Source organism: Cervus elaphus, chromosome 27, assembly GCF_910594005.1.
Source record: "Cervus elaphus chromosome 27, mCerEla1.1, whole genome shotgun sequence".
NCBI classification, from domain to species: domain Eukaryota; kingdom Metazoa; phylum Chordata; class Mammalia; order Artiodactyla; family Cervidae; genus Cervus; species Cervus elaphus.
The window spans coordinates 35,376,555-35,393,329 of record NC_057841.1 but is presented as its reverse complement, the minus strand read 5'-3'; the positions used below and the strand labels follow the sequence as shown (position 1 = coordinate 35,393,329).

The 16,775-nt window shown below is 43.7% G+C and overlaps 1 pseudogene; it reads right to left on the bottom strand.

The window, feature by feature from the left end:
* Nucleotides 1–1,148: 1,148 nt before the first annotated feature.
* Nucleotides 1,149–1,274, bottom strand: LOC122685116 (annotated as a pseudogene).
* Nucleotides 1,275–16,775: the final 15,501 nt, after the last annotated feature.

Sequence of the window (16,775 nt, the reverse complement as noted above, 5' to 3'; positions counted from 1 at the left end):
ACGACTTATCAATTGCCTGGGAAGCTCATGAAGACGTGGCCTCCTGGGCACCTTCGAGATGGATCTTCTTGGTCGCAGCAGGCAGGGGCAGAGCACAGCTGCTGTGAGCCCAGACTCACAGCTCTAGTCTGCTGCGTGGCTCGAGAATAAAGCCATCAAAATCTTTTACACGATAGCGGCTGCGTGACTTGTCACGGGTGTATGAGGCTTCTGAGGCCTTTTTCTCTCTTATTTCCCCTGTAATTCATCCAGTCCTTCCTTTCTCTCTCTCTCTTTCTTTCTCCCTCTCCCCTCCTTTCCCAATCTCCCAAATATAAGTTTCTTTCCCTGTTGAATGTGTAACTGGATGATCAATATGGTAGCAAATGATTCTTAAGACTCTTGGATGAATACTATGGTTTTTGAGAGCACAGCTATTTTCTTGTGTTATTTCTCTCATCTTATACTGACAGTTACTTTGAAAGTTGAGTGAAAGTGGCTTCAAGTGACAGGGTTCCTCTGGATCGAAGCCCTTGGCAGCCTTTCCCCTTCCCTGATTAGATACAAAGCATGTAGGGCAGCTCCCAGGCCCCAGGGGGAGAATAATTCAATTTATAGACTTCAGCCCCAGGAAAGACAGGTTATTCAGTGCATAAATCTTAGCCCTTAAGATGTTCAAGGGACAAGATTCTCTTAGGAGTAGCCTGTCCACCCCACACCATGATGAGGGGAAACTGAAAAGACACACTTGGTGAAATGTGGAGACTCATGTGTTAAAGTTAATGTTAACAAGCACCCTAAGAAACAAATAATGGTGAAAGATGGAATTTCTAAAACAAAAAACAAAAAAACAGTGGAAAGTATCTTCCATTCTTTGAAGACATTCACATCCATTAAAATGCTTCATCTCACTTAGCTTTCATGTTTTTACAGTTATCTTCTTGTAGAAATCTTGCACTTATTGTTAGAAATATTTTTATTATGCCAAAGAGGCAAAACCTTTCATATGGGGCTGGCCACTGATTGAGGCCAAGGAGCTTGTCTTGTCAGGCCACCTGAGGCTTGGGTCCGTCTCTGGGTACATTTGGTATCCTCTGCAGTACTCAACCATCCAGGGAAAGCCATAAAATATATCAGAACCATAAAAGTGGATAAGAGCCACCAAAGAGTTTTCTGGAAAAATAAATAAGGAGGAAACAGTCAAAGAAAGTCGTAGTTGGATCCTGGTTTTTAATTAGCAATAATTGTGCCTCGGATAAACCTCATTAGCTACGATACTGCCACTGTGCAAAGCTGGATCCTGGTTTTTAAAAGAAATAATAGTATTTGTTGTTATTCAGTCTCTAAGTTGTGTCTGGCTCTTTGCGACCCCATGGACAGCAGCGCACCAGGCTTCCCTGGTGTTTGCTCAGACTGTCTCCCAGGAGTTTGCTCAGACTCATGTCCATCGAGTCGGTGATGCCATCCAACCATCTCATCCTCTGTTGCAGCCTTCTCCTCCTGTCCTCAATCTTTCCTGTGTTTACAATGTTTATAGTTATTAAGTCATTTAATCTGCATAAAAATCTTATGAGATGAGTCCTATTATTATTATCCAGTCTACACAGGAGGAAATGGAAGCTCATAGAGGTGAAATAACTTGCCCAGAGTTTCATAGTGGAATCCAGCTTTGGGTTCCATGAACTTAACACTGGGTCTCTTGTTTTACTGCCTTTTTGACTGTCCTGTTCAGGGCCAGGGCCAGGCAGGATGAGGCTAGCTCCAGAACACTAGGCTCCTGGTAGCAAAGGTCATCAAATGTGAGTGACTGACTATGTTGAGCAAAGCAATCCTAGAGTGGAAGGAAAAGATAAGGTGGGTGTTGTTCGTATCCATCAGGTTCTGTGGTGCGTATCATCTCCTACTGAAGTGCTTCATTCAGTAATAATGACTGCAAGATAAAGCATATTTATTGAGGTGTACCAATGGCTCTAGGAGAGAAAGAGAAAAAGGCAATTTATATCCTGTCTTTAAGGCACTTATAATCTAGTGAGAAGATGAGCAGAGATATAGGGAAGATTAAATAATGTCCCAGATGATGTAAGCAGAGCCGCGAAGATTCGTGTACCATGTGGGATGCTAAAGTTATGAGCGCTTTGAAATTTCATGGGCAGGGTCAGCCTTTCCGTCAGTGCAGTGTGGGAAAGTATGCGGAGCAGGATAGGAGGGGGATCCCAACTGTGTTTGCAAAGATGCAAAGGACTCCAAATACAGAGGAAAAGAGAACCATTGCTTCCCAGGTGGTGCCTGTGGGTAAAAAAAGAAAGCCCATCTGCCAATGCAGGAGATGCAGGAGACTCAGGTTTGATACCTGGGTTGGGATGATCCCCACGAGTAGGAAATGGAAACCTACTCCAGTATTGCCGGGAAAATGCCATGGACAGAGGAGCCTGGTGGGCTACAGTCCATGGGGTCATAAAGAGTAGGACACGGCAGCACACATTCACGAGAACCATTGCAGGAATTTGGAATTCTGATAAAAAGGGTGAAGATGAGAAAGGATGTTTTGCTTGGGGAGCAGCCCTTTTGTGTCAAATGTGAGGCAAATGTGAGGGAAATGAGGCGAAAAGAAAACCGGAGTCAGATTGCAGAAAATCTTGGTTACGTTAGTCCAGGAAAGTTGCAATGATGACACTGCTGACCCACTGGGGTGCTGTTTTGGTAAGTGACCTTCCACACACCCAGCCAAGATTGTGTGGACCTGAAGGATTGGATCCTGAGTTTTAGGGCAACTTAGAAACCCTCTGTTTTGTTTTTTTACAACCTAGAACTTTTAGTAATGATATAGAATGTTGTCTTATATACTTATTATGGGCTGATAAAAGTCTGTTTAGCTACCTTTCAACTCAGAGGGAGCAACAAAAATGGATGCTCCCAGGGATGCCATGTGATGACCTTAACCACAGAAACATCTGTTCAAGAAGTTACCAGAGAAGGTCTGCACTATAGATTTATGAAAATCAGAAGAAAGAACATGAAAGAGGAAATTTGACAAGGTGTGATTCAAGGCACACACTGAAAATTCAGTGGCGTGACCACTGTGGCATGAAGAGGCAGCCTATGACTAGAACCTGAAATGTTGAAAAATGGCACCTGATCTATGGGGGAACCCAACTTCCATGGTGGAAGACTTCTGTCTATGCAGCAGCTGCAACTCCCAATTTAGACCTAGCTGAGTTCAGAGCTGGGGTGGGCCATGTGGTTTATCTAGCCCAACTCCTTTCCCCTAATCATCTCAAGAAATCTCTTAATGTCCAGTCACGTTATGTGATCTGCTTGAGGTGGTTCTCATTTGCTCTCTTGAGAGCTTCTTGGGGGCTTGTAGTCTATGATCTCTCTTAGAGGCGAATCTTCTCAAGACTAAGGCATGGATACCATTCTTCAGGGCGTCCTGTCTTCACTGCCTGATGTTATGAAGAATTGTCAGATACAGTTGTCCACTGGTAGGTAGTTATAGGGACCAAATATTATTGAGAAGGGTTGAGGTCCAGTTGAAGAAGTGAGACTTAGGGCTCTCTATCTGCACATAGGGCTGTGTACACCTGCCTAGCTCCAGGGAGCACCAACACCCAGGGTCTGATGTGGATATTGTTCCCTGCAGTTGGGAAATGTGGCATTGGATCATAGCCATCTTGTGTTTTTTTTTTTTTTTTTTTGCAGACTCTCTGGAAGTCAGTACATTTCCCTTAGTTCCAATGTTATTTTTCTCTTAGTCTAAGTTAGAATCTTTCCTACATAATCTAAAAAACAATTAATTCTGCCTGATTCCCCAAAGTTCATCTTCCATTTCTAGCAAAAGAACACCTGTGTTCTTTTTGTGAGCAGTCAGCCTGGGTCTCCTCGCTTGTTTTTGAGCTTTAATTGACGTCTCCCTGATTATTTATTCAAACCTTCTTATCTCTCTACCCACCCTTCCTTCTCTCTGTCTCTGTCTCTCATATACCTCCTCCTATATATTCATCTATATAGCATTATTTTTTATGTTTGCTAAAGTATGTGAACATAATTTTTAAAAAATCAATGCCACACAAAAATCTTAAAATCAAAAACAGTAGCGACCTAGGTCTAATTCTCCTCACCCGCTCTTCTCTCTGTATCCATTGGCAACTATTTCTAGCTCTTTTCTTATGTACTCTCATATTTCTAAAGTTTGCTAAAACTGTTAATTCTTGATTTATCTACATTAGACGTTACCTGTTTACTTCATGTTATGGTAGTTAATGGAGAAGGAAGTGGCAACTCACTCCAGTATTCTTGCCTGGAGAATACCCTGGACAGAGGGACCTGGTGCACTACAGTCTGTGGGGTCCAAAGAATTGGACAGGACTGAGTGACTCAACCATCATCACCACCACCATGGTAGCGAAGCTTTTCTCTACCTAAGACAGGCTGGGACCTGGGACCCAGGACTTCTGCTGCAGTGCTTGCACCTGGACAAACATCTCCTGCAGCAACAAAATACAAAGAAACTATAAGGGACTAAAAATAACTGTGCATTGGGGCAAATTATGGGCAACAAGATACAAAAAGACCAAAAAACCCAACTGCCACTCCCAAAGAGCCAGAAGCAAAAGCTGGGTCCCCCAGTGCTCCGTGTACACATCACCAAGGAGGTGGGCAAGCCATCTAAGCCTCCTTTCTGGCCGAACCCCTGGACCCACTCCTACTCTTACCCCATGTAAGGAACCAGCTCGCTCCCATGTGGGGAGAAAGCAAGGGAGCTTGTTGCTTCTTTTCACTCCACTCTGCTAAAGCAGGGGCCCCAGGAAAGCCTTGCCTGAATTTCTTTGGCCTTATCAATTTCTATTGATTATGGAAGACCAAGAGCCCTGGTTGGTAACAGACTCAGTGGCAGAAATGATAGTTGGGTATTTTGGTCTTTTTGTATCTTGCCCATAATTTCCCCCAACTGCTCATATATACAGTTATTTTTAACCCCTTAGAGTTTCTTAGTATTTTGTTGCTTGAGGAGACTTTTGTCCAGGTACAAGCATTGTAAGCGAAGGGTCCCAGGTTCCAACTTTTCTCATAACCTCCAACCTACTCCCCTGGCCCTTTCCTCTCAACATATTTGTTGCACATAAGTTGAGCTCACAGTCAGCATTTACCTTATTGTGGCCATATGAATATTGTTTACTACTGAGGCAAATAAGTGTTATACAGTATTACTTTTAGTTTATTGTACAACTTTTCCTCCAGACATTGATAATTGCCTGGCATTGTTCTGGGAGTTGTCAAAAATGGTAGTGAACAAAGAAAAGTTCCTGTTTACAAAGAATGTATATTAGAGTGGAAGGTGGGAAACAGATAAATAAAAATATTTAAAATGTCAAAATATAAAAGTAAAACAACTACTTGATTTATTTCCACCCCTTTATTTTCTCTTACTGGAATTCCAGATATTGGACACCTTGGATTGGGTCTCTGAGTTTTCTTTAGTTTTCTTTTCTCCCCTCTAGTCCATTTATTTGGTTTCTTGAGGAGAGACAGTTAACTTTATCTTCCAAGTGTTCTGTTGAATATTTTCTATTTTGGTTACTATGTATTTAACTCCTCAAACTACCCTTTCACACTCTGATTCTTCTTCTTTTATTGTAATCTATCTTGTTTCATGAACACAGTATTTTCTCAAAATTCTCTGATGATAATGACTGTAGGGTTTTTTCTTTTCTTGTAATTTTTCCTCTGTTCCGTCTATTGTGTCTTTGTCTCCTTTGCTCCTTAAAAATGTTTATTTGTTCAGTTCTTTTTTTTTTTCATTTTTGAGAACTTCTTCCAGTGTTTGGTAACCTTGGAATGTCCATTTATGGTTAGGAACTGATGCAGTAAGAAACCAATGGGAAATTATGTGTGTGAAGGGAGCTGGTTCCTTCTTATTGTTGGGAGATGAGCTGGCCTGACATAGGACATTTCAAGTGGAGTCTCTCTGGACCTTTTCTCTAGGGCTAGACAGTTTCTTTGGAGAATTATATTTTATGCTCCTGCCTGGGAGGTATATATCCAGACACTTGTGTTCTGGGAAAAAAGACAGGAAGGGTTGCTTGGAAAACAGACTTTTATCTAAGTGCCTCCTTTTTAGCCTGGCACCTGGCTGTCCATCTGCTATGCCTGTTGTGACTGAGTCTGGAGATCCTCTGGTTCCAGTTCTCTAAAGAATACTTTCTTGCCCTCCTGGCAGGGATGGATCCAGGGCTATCGTTTGGTGGGGAAAGAGACGTATATATCCCACATGTGCAGACTTTCAGCCAGCACCTCAGCCCCTGCTGCCTAGGAACATGCAGTGTCCACGTGCCCAGTTTTCCAGAGTTCTCTGCACATTGTTGGATTCTAGCTTTTTCCACTGGCCGAGGAAGTGGCCATTTTCCTATTGCTTTTTATCCCCCTAAAGTGTCGACAATTCTCATGCGCTGCATTTATCTCCCCAGTTCTCTTTTTTTGGTGTATGTGTTAGTTGCTGAGTCACGTCTGACTCTTTGCAGCCCCATGGACTGTAGCCCTCCAGGCTCCTCTGTCCATAGAATTCTCCAGGTGAGAATACTGGAGTGGGTTGCCATGCCCTTCTCCAGGGAATCTTCCTGACCCAGGGATTAAATCTGGGTCTCCTGCATTGCAGGCAGATTCTTTACCAGCTGAGCCACCAGGGAAGCCCAGTTCTCTTTTTCACATCTTTCTAATTTTTTCACTGTCATTTTGTTCAGGTTTTGGAAGGAAGAAGAAATAAATGTGTGTACTCTACTTGCCATATTTGACCAAACTTTCCTTCTTTTTACCTAAACTTCAGAATCACAGGGGATTTTAGGCACAGAAAGCACAGTAGATTATAGTTCACGTTTAGTTTATATTAAACAAAATTTTTCTTTATGTCGCGGAGGGCCTCCCATAGGAAGCAGCCTGCCAGTAGCACCCGGCCTGGCAGGTGGGTCTGCTGGTCTCTAGAATCCTCCACTGTATCTGGCTTGCATGCGGCCAGGCAGAGACACCTCAGGTGATTATCCCCTGTGAGCAGCTGAGAAACATCAGGCATAGGGGCCTGGGAGACACACTTCTCAATGACTCTTGTGTAATTAATTCAGGTTTGGAGCAGTAATATTCCTATTTATCCATGATGCTCATACTCTAAGCTGTCCTGTCATATTTATTAAAGGGAAAAATAAAGATGTAAACCTGGGTTGCATTTCATGGGAATCTTGTCAAACAGGAAAGGCATTTTACATATGCTTTTCCCTCTTATCTGTTTGATTCAACTTGAGACAAAGACTACTACCCGTGAAACAGATGTTACTTATAACATCGAAGAGCAAAATAACCATTATAAAAATCGATGCCCTCTCCTCAAAAAAAGCCCCTCACTAATAAAACCCATTTTTTTTTCTTAATCAGGGGGAGAAAACTTTGCTTTGAGTGAGTAATTTCAAAGATTTCTAAGAGATTTATTAGGAATTGATTTGTGACTGTAATGTATTTTTTTAATCTCTGCAATATTCATTAAATGTTGTTGTTATGAAAAATACAGAAACATCAACAGAGAACTGAAAACAAGGCTTAGATGCACTTCTTTTTCTTTTCAGGCAAAGCTTGGTAAGCATGTGGATGCTCCCTGAGATATGAAGTTTCTTGTTACAGGTTGAGTGTATCCCCTCCAGTTTTATACACCGAAAACCTAACCTCCAGTACCCCAGAATGTAACTGTATTTAGAAATGGGGCCAGAAAGAGGTGGCTGAGGTTACATAAGGTCACATGGGTGGGCCCAAATCCAATCTTCCTGGAGTCCTTATAAGGAGAGGAAATTTGGATACACATGGAGACACCAGGGATGTGGGCACAGAGGAAAAAGGCCTTGTGAGGACACAGAAGGAAGGCAGCCATCCGCAAGCCAAGGAGAGATGCCTCAGGAGACGCGAGACCTGCTGACATCCTGAGCTTGGACTGCTGGCCTCCAGGACTGTGAGAAAATGAATTTCTGTTGCTAAAGCCCCTCAGGCTATTTTGTTATGGCAACCCTAGCAAACTGGCACAGTTCCTAAACCTGTCTTCTACTGTATTTGGTTTAAAATCTGGATATAACAAGAAGAGCATAGAAATGCTAAGAATTAGACACTTCTGACAACCAGCTTTTGATAACTAATAGCTGAAAAAATAGAAATACTAAGAATTAGACACTTCTGATGACCAGCCTTTGATAACTAATAGCCGAGAAATCAGGTATTAGATCACAGTGGAGAAATGTACCACACATAGCACCACTTTGGGAGCATTACCTGTGAGCTGAGGATCTAAGCTGTTGTGTTGGGCTGGGGTGTGGCTTCCACAGTGGAAACTTGGGAGCCTCAGACCCTCAGAGTTCCCCTTAGGGCTGGTTCTCACGTGAATCAAGCCATGTCTCTGGACCTGCAGAGGAGGACAAGAAGCCTGTGGGCTTGATTGAAATGGGATGGAAAGAGTAGAAGGAGGGTGTTTCCTGGTGGTGAGGGTGTCTGATGGAAACAGACTCAAGGTACATTCTCCTTCCGTTCACTCAGTCGGCAGGAAGAGAAGCATCTGGATGTTGGAATGTTACAATGGACAGCTTGAGAAGTGGCCTCTCACTGAAATCCTTAATTGGCAGTGCCTTCCTGGTGGTTCAGATGGTAAAGAATCTGCCTGGAGACCCGGGTTTGGTCCCTGGGTCAGGAAGATCCCCTGGAGGAGGGAATGGCTACCCACTCCAGCATTCTTGTCTGGAGAATTCCATGGACCAAGGAACCTGTGGGCTACACACAGTCCGTGGGGTCACAAACAGTTGGTTGTGAGGGACACTTCCACTTTATTCTCGCCAGGAGGACACCTGGGTGATCTTCTGTAATTCAGGCTGAGAAGGAAAAGAAAAAAGCATGGCATTCATCTCTCTAGATACTGTGCATGCTATGTGTGCTTAATCGCTTCAGTCGTGTCTGACTCTGTGTGACTCCATGGATTGTAGCCCGCCAGGCTCCTCTGTCCATGGGGATTCTCCAGGCAAGAATACTGGAGTGGATTGCCATGCCCTCCTCCAGGGGATCTTCCTGCCTCTAGACATCAGAAGTGCTCATATTTGGGCAGTTACTGGGATGAGGAAAGAACCAGGCACTGGCCTGGTTTGCAGCCCCAAGTCTCATGGTTGCATGTTGTCACAATCCATCAGAAGCCAGCAAAGGAAGCCAAGACTTCATGTTTAGGCTTGCGCTCACCACCAGAGAGGATGCTACGTCCTTGTTACCCCAGTACTCATGTTGACCAAGATCCCAGATCCAGGCAGGGAGCAACAAAGGAAAATATAATTTAGGGGAGAGGGAAGAGAGAGACAAAGAGGGAAGGAGGGAGGGAGGGAGGGAGGGAAAAATGGAGATTGAGAGACTTGGAGACCCAGAGAAACACACAAAGACAGAAAGGGAGGCAGAGAACAGTAGAGAGTAGAGACACCTAGACAATCACAGGGAAAGCAGGGTACCTAGCTAGACCTTAGATCCCAGGAGATTTTCATGGATCCCTGATTTGATCTGCTCTCTTGTCTGCCTCTGATCCCATTTAAACCCCTCTGGAGTCTCCTGTTTTGAAGAAGCCCATGAATGTTTGCATTTGTGATGTGTTTTCCAACGGATACCCTGTGACTTCACTGAAGTGGAACATGAGGAATGTGGGCAACAAGTTAATATTTTTAGATTTTATTTAAATGGGCAGTTATGCCTGAAATTCATTCACATGAGGTGTACATCTCATTTAGGCAGGAGAATCGAATGAAGAGCAGAAATCTTGGGGAGGCCAGCAAGACAAGGGGAAAGGAATGTTCGTTCTTCCTAAATGAGTCTTTATTGTAAGAGCGATGCTTTTTTCCCGATGCTTGTTAAATACTGTATTTATGCTGTGTGTTTGTATACAGTGGGATTAAGGGACCAAACTGAATTACTGATGATGGTTGCTTGAAGGGGTGTTTGACTAGGAGATTTACACAGTATTGTTAATAATCTTTTTTATTTATTTATAGAATGTTATCATTCCAAACGTACAGTGCTGCCATCCCTTAGGAAAGATGCTGTCTATTTGAGGACCACTGGCTCTGCATGTTGATTTGAAAAGAGATAAAAGAGCATCTGGCCACCATAGGACAGGCTGCACCATCCCCTCCCTCTTCATTATGCACTGAGCCGATGCGTTTTTTCTTCTTTCCTATTTATACAGATAAAGAGAACGATTTGAGAAATATGTCATGCTGGCATTAAACACCACCAGTCTTGCTGAGTTGAAATGTACACGTTTCATTAACAACAATTAAATTGTATAATTAAGGTTTGGGTCCCCAGAGTCTGACTCCAAAGCTTCCTCAAATACCGATGGGTTTATCAAAGATATGTTAAAATAAATATACCCCTCCCATTACCCCCCTTTCAACGTCCCAACCCCCACCCCAGAGTGCCACCAGCACCTGTGCCGGTGGTTGGGTCTGCATTGGGTGAGGTGTTCAAGTGCCCTCTAGTGTAGCTGTGACTGAGATTAATATGAAAATAGAAAGGAAGCTTTGAAGAGGCAGATGCCTGCAAGGAGAGACATCAGAGCATTCTGTGCATGATATGGGCTCCCCAGGTGGCACTAGTGGTAAAGAATCCACCTGCCAATTCAGGAGATGTGAAGAGACATGGGTTTGATCTCTGGGTCAGGAAGATCCCCTGGAGGAGGGCATGGCAACCCACTGCAGTATTCTTGCCTGGAGAATCCCATGGACAGAGGCGCCTGGTGGACTCCAGTCCATGGAGTTGCAAAGAGTCAGACATGACTGAAACGACTTAGCACGCGTAGTGTGAATGCGGCTCCCGTGTATGGGGTCCATGTGAAAAAAACAGGGTGCAGGGAGATGATTGGGATCGATCCTTCCAGAATGCGGCTGTCCACATCATCTTGTTATGATGCTGCTCTTCATCATTCTTTTTGTGGGACTTTCAGTGTAGGTTTCGGTGGTAATTTCCTGAGGCTTACAGGATCTTCGCACACACATACATGTAAACAGCCACGGTGCTGGGGGTGGGGTGGGGAGGAGCTGATGACGTTCAAGCCCTTGCACTCGAGGGTGCCCCTCGACCCTGTGACCACAGCACGTTCCTCTCTCCCAGCAGGTGGGGAGAGCTCTGACCTCTGTTTCATTGGCAAGTGCTGCTGCCGGTGACAGTGATGGATTTCTGAGGGCAATTAACACAGCGACAGGGTTTATAAATGATGGATTATGACAACACTCCCTGCTATCAGGTTTTTCCCTTTGATGACCACCTGGCTATCAATATGGTCTCACCAGCCAAATCCTGTTTTTCTACCTGTGGTCAAGACTAAAGAAAAACAAATAGCTGAAAATCCTAGAGCAGACTTGCATCTTAACCAGGAGAAGAATGGTTGGCCAGGTGCCCCAGTGACACAAATTGGGTATAGGGGAGGAGGGAAGAAGTTTCGAATGAGACACCGCTGAATCAGTGACACCTACCTGGTTAGACCCTAGTGCGGGTAGATGGAGTTTTTCTCTCCTGGTTCTCTTTGGTAGGAGTATGTGAGCACAGAAATGATATGAGAAACTCAAAGGTTCATTGTTCAAACTTTCTAAATGTGAACATTCTTTTAGAAAGTTGTGGCTGGAAGGGCTGGGCTGGGTGACTGCTCTGTTATTCTTGGATGGGTGGTATGTGGATCCCATTAAAATCAAGACAACAGACTCCAAATGGAGTCACTGATGCTAAGCCCCATGTCCCCAGGCTGAGACTTAACTACAGTTTCGGCTGTCCCAGAAGCGGAATCTTAAACCTGTCGATCAGGAATCGCCTGATCAGCACAGTTAGGCAATCTGCCTGATAGACTTCTGCTAGTCCCTAAAGAAAGTGACTTTGCAATAACCAGTCTGCTTTTTTTGCCCAGTATAACTTCCTTTTTCCTCTTCCCTTCTGCCTATAAGCATCTTTCATTTTGTTCAGGTCCTCAGAGTTCATTTTTGTCTGCTAGATCGCAGGCTGTCCGATTCCTGGATCGTTGAGTGAAGTCAATAAAGATCTTTAAAATTTACTCAGTTAAATTTTATTTTGTAACAGTGTGTGTTTCCTTGCTGAAGTGTCAAAATCAGGTAGATTTTCTTCCAGAATTGTATGATTGTGGAGGTGCAATTCCTAGGCAGCCCTGCAAATAATGCATGCTTTTTCACTGTTACTCTTTAGAATCCCTAGGGCTTCCCTGATGGTTCAGCTGGTAAAGAATCTGCCTGCAATGAGGGAGACCTAGGTTTGATCCCTGGGTTGGGAAGATCCCCTGGAGAAGGGAAAGGCTACTCACTCCAGTCTTCTGGCCTGGAGAATTCCATGGGCTGTATAGTCCATGGGGTCACAAAGAGTCAGACATGACTGAGCGACTTTCACTCACTTCACTGTGACAGATATTATTGATTACTTATCCCATAGTAACCAACTCCTTCCTTCCTGTTTTTAACGTTCTTTGAATACTTTTTTTCCTGGGGCAGGCACCAACAAGTATCCTTCACTTGATAGTGGAGTGAGGTGGGAGTTGATGCATGCAGGTGGGCTCAGGGACAAAATAATGGGAGAGATAAGGGTCTTTTCTAGACAGAGCCTCACCTGCCGCCCAAGGTGTTATCATTTTTGGTTGTCTATGGAGATGACAACTCCACCAATTGATAGATGCTTGAAATCACATTATTCAAATGCCATCCTTGAAGAGTTTTAATCCCATTAAAAATGAATGATTGAAAATACTTTTAACTTTTTATCTTTGTGTGGGTTCATAATTATTTATCTATTCCATATAGTATGTCAAGTGTTTCTTGGCAGCCCTTAATGTGTTGGAAGAAAATATGAATGCCGTAAGGATTTAGAGCAAACTAATAATCTGAGCTTGTTCTCTTATAACGAGTTTAAAGTTAGCGGGCTGACTGAGGTCACTGTTCATTTCTTCTCTCCCCCTCAGTGCATATTTATGTTGTCCATTCCATGTTCTGAGCATTGTGCTGGGCGCTATTGAGGAAAACAGAAGGGCAGTGGGTAGGGCGTGATCTGTCCTCAAGGAGCTCACAGTCTAGAAGGGAAATAGACCTGTACCAAAGAATCACAAGTGAATGTGGCGTGTTGACAACCACAGGGAGGCCCAAGATGCTGGGCAGGGCCTGGGACCAGGAACCCTGGAGCTCAGCCCAGCGCTGTGGCTGCCAGGGTGCTGTGGGGAGACCCTCGCCCTTGTGTGAGGGAGGACTTATAAGTAATTGGGAAAAACAATGCCTCAGTGATCCAAGAAACTCTACAACTTCAAGAGCTTCATTAAAGCAATGTTATTTATATTTTTCTTATATATTGTTTCCAGCATTTATTAACAGTCATTAATCTGCCTACAAAAATTAAGGAATAACTTTAGCCATACATGCTTTTTAGTTTACAGTGCTCTGGGTTTCACATGTATTTTTTCAAGGATTGCGTGCTCAGTTGTGTCTGACTCTTTGTGATCTTATGGCCTGTAGCCTGCCAGGATCCTCTGTCCATAGGGTTTTTTTTGCCAAGAATACTGGAGTGAGTTGCCATTTCCTTCTCCAGGGGATCTTTCCAACCCAGGGATTGAACCCATGTCTCTTGCATCTCCTGCATTAACGGTGGATTCTTTTACCACTGCACCACCTGGTATTTTCTCATAGAACTCAGATAAGCCAATGAGGTGGGTAGAATGAGCTTAACTGTTATCTTCATTCTTCAGATGAGAGATCTGAAGCACCAAAAAGTTAAACGACTTTGCTCAAGTCATCGAGGTAATTAATTGGCAGATAGAAAGATGTGAAGCTAGGTCTTTTGAACTTCTTGGGCCATGAGTTTTCTCAGTCTATATTACTATGAGAGAAGTTGCTTAGTCCCTTTCACAGATGGGTTTACTAGGTGTACTGTGCCGATAATAACCTCCTTTTGGGGACTCTGGTCCCTTGGACCCTGCAGCAGCTCCCTCTGCATATTTTTTGTATATTCCTGATTATTCTTTCCCTGCCTCTAAGGAGTTCTCTTCTTTCTCTACTTGTCAGGGTGAATGCTGGTGCCCCCTGGGGTCTGTCCCTGACCTGTTTTCTCTCTTCATACTCTCTGGGCAATTACATTTATGGCATCACTACCACATGAAGTGGCAATTCTTAAATCTACATCTTCTAACTCTGACCTCTGTCCCAAGCATCAGACGTAAATAAACCAACTGTCTGCTGGATAGCTCCCCTGCTGTCAGCAGGTATTATCCATTCCCACTGAATTCTTTCTTCCACTTAAGGTCGGAAGCTTCACTCTTACTATGAACTCACTGGTGTCAGCACCGCTGACCCAGTCACCCAAGCTTAAAATCCATGAGCTTCTTTCTTTTCCCCTCCTTGTCACATCTAACCGGATCTCCGCGTCTGATATGGTCCTCTAGATATAATTTTTTGAAGTCTGTTCCCTCTTTCTCACTCACGCTGCCACTGTGTGTATTAAATGGGTTCTCCAGTGTGTCTATAGACTTCTTGAGAGCATATTGAGGAAAAGGGCGAGTGATATATCTACTCATGCATTTCCTCACCATTTCACTTCCATAGAAATTTATTGAAACAAATAAATATCACTGCTACTGGGGAAAATTGGGTTGATCCTTTTGAGAAAATTAAAATTGACCTGGAAACCCTAGTCTTTTCTCATACTTTCTAGGTTATTTAACTATGTATTATGTAGATTTCAAGTCTCAGCGGTTTCAAATTGGGCATTTAGCTGTTATGTAGCTAGAGAGCAAAATTTAAATGACAGTGCTTAACCATCATTCTCAAAGTAATCTCTCTCAACTCTGTAATCTACAATTCTGCTGAACAAATGCTTAAGGCTTTGATTCAGAAGATGTTTTGGCCCCTCACAAGTCACTGAGTTCTCAGATATTTCCAAAAACAAATGTGCAAATTCCAAACTGTGGTATGGTCTCAGCCAAAATATTAGTGCATCTATAGTAATTCTTTTTCTTCTTTGTGAACTTATGTGAAAGTACTTATAATTTATAAAATTAGCTGTTATTTGAAATAATATTTATAAATATATTCAGTATCAAGTTTGTGGGATGGGCTTCCCCAGTGGCTCAGTGGTAAAGAATTCACCTGCAATGCAGGAGATGTGAGTTCCACCCCTGGATCAGGAAGACCCCCTGGAGCAGGTCATGGATAACCCACTCCAGTATTCTTGCCTTGAGAATCCCATGGGCAGAGGCGCCTGGTGGGTTACAGACTGTAAGGGCTGCAAAGAGTCGGACACAACTGAAACAGCATGCTTGTGGGATGGCTTTTTTCTTTTAATGAATAAAGGTAAACAGAGTTGGAACTGTCTTGAAAATAAGCAAGCAAAGAAATCCCTGTGGAAGAATAGATTTCCTTTAACTAGCCAATTCTGTTAATGCGTTTAAAATGTGATTCATTTTCCAAAATACTTGAAGTACAGACATATTTCATAAAGATACACTATGTGTCAAGTAGAGTTTATCTGTGATGCATTATAGACATGAGGAATTTGTTCATGCTAAAGGATGGTCTGATGGTAAGGATTTCTGTTGCCATCTTGGTAGGCCTAGAATGTTGATGCTTGGTTTATCCGGAGTTTATAAGGAAAAAGGTGTGGTGGATTGCAGATGATTTCAAATTCTTTGCCCTCCGTCCCACTGAAGGACAGAGACTATTGTCCTCTTGAATCCAGGATGGCCCTATGACCCGCTCTGAATGTGGCTAACAGAATGTGGCTGAAATGACTGGATTTCTGAGGCTGGGACCCAAGAGTTCTGTGGCTTTCATTCTCCTTGCTTGGCATGCAGCCTCTTGGAAGTCAGGATCCAGGTGAGAAGTGTGATGACTTCTCATGTGCTAGGGACTAGATGTGCTAGGGACTAGCACGCTGCAAGGAAGCCCCAGCCAGCCATGTGGTCACCAGGAGGCCCTGAGTTGCCAGGCATGTGTCTGTAACATCCTGGAACTTCCAGCTCAGTCGGACTCTGTGCCTCTGAGCAGCTGATGCCAGCCAATGCTGCCCGGAGCAGAAGGACTACTGCACTTATCCTTGTCTGAATTCCTGACCCACACAATTGTGATCAAATAAAAATAGCTATTTTTGAGCCCCTGTGTTTTGGGATAGTTTGTTACACAGCAACAGATAATAAAAACAATTGGCTTGCGCCACCCACTGTCTTTCCCCAAGGAAAGTTTACTTAGGAAACCAAATCGCCTGACGGATAAGGGAATCAGGGCAGAGAAAATGTTTTCAGGGATATCCAGCCTATAGTCCCAGGCTGTCCTCATTGGATCTGGGTATCATCTCCCCTTGCCAGCCTGAGAAACCATTGCCCTCAACTTCTGTCCTTGTGAGCACCATTTTCCTGTTGTTATTAGATGCTCTTGTCAGCTCTCCTGATTACGTAAGTTTTACATCAAATTACAACAGGTGTGTGTGCTAGGCAGTGAGTACAGTAGACACACAATGGGCCATTCAACACAAATATAGTGAATGTATTTGTGGCGAGTGAGGGCTATTCATGTGGTGCACGGGCTTCTCGCGGCGGTGGCTTCTGTTTTATGGAGCACTGTCTCTAGCACTGTAGTGCATCGGCTCAGTTGTCCCACAACATGTGGGATCTTCCCAGACCAGGGATTGAACCTGTGGCTCCTACAGAATGGATTCTTAATCCTGCAGGTGGATTCTTAACCGCTGGACTACTGGGCAAGTCGCTTGTTCAGTTG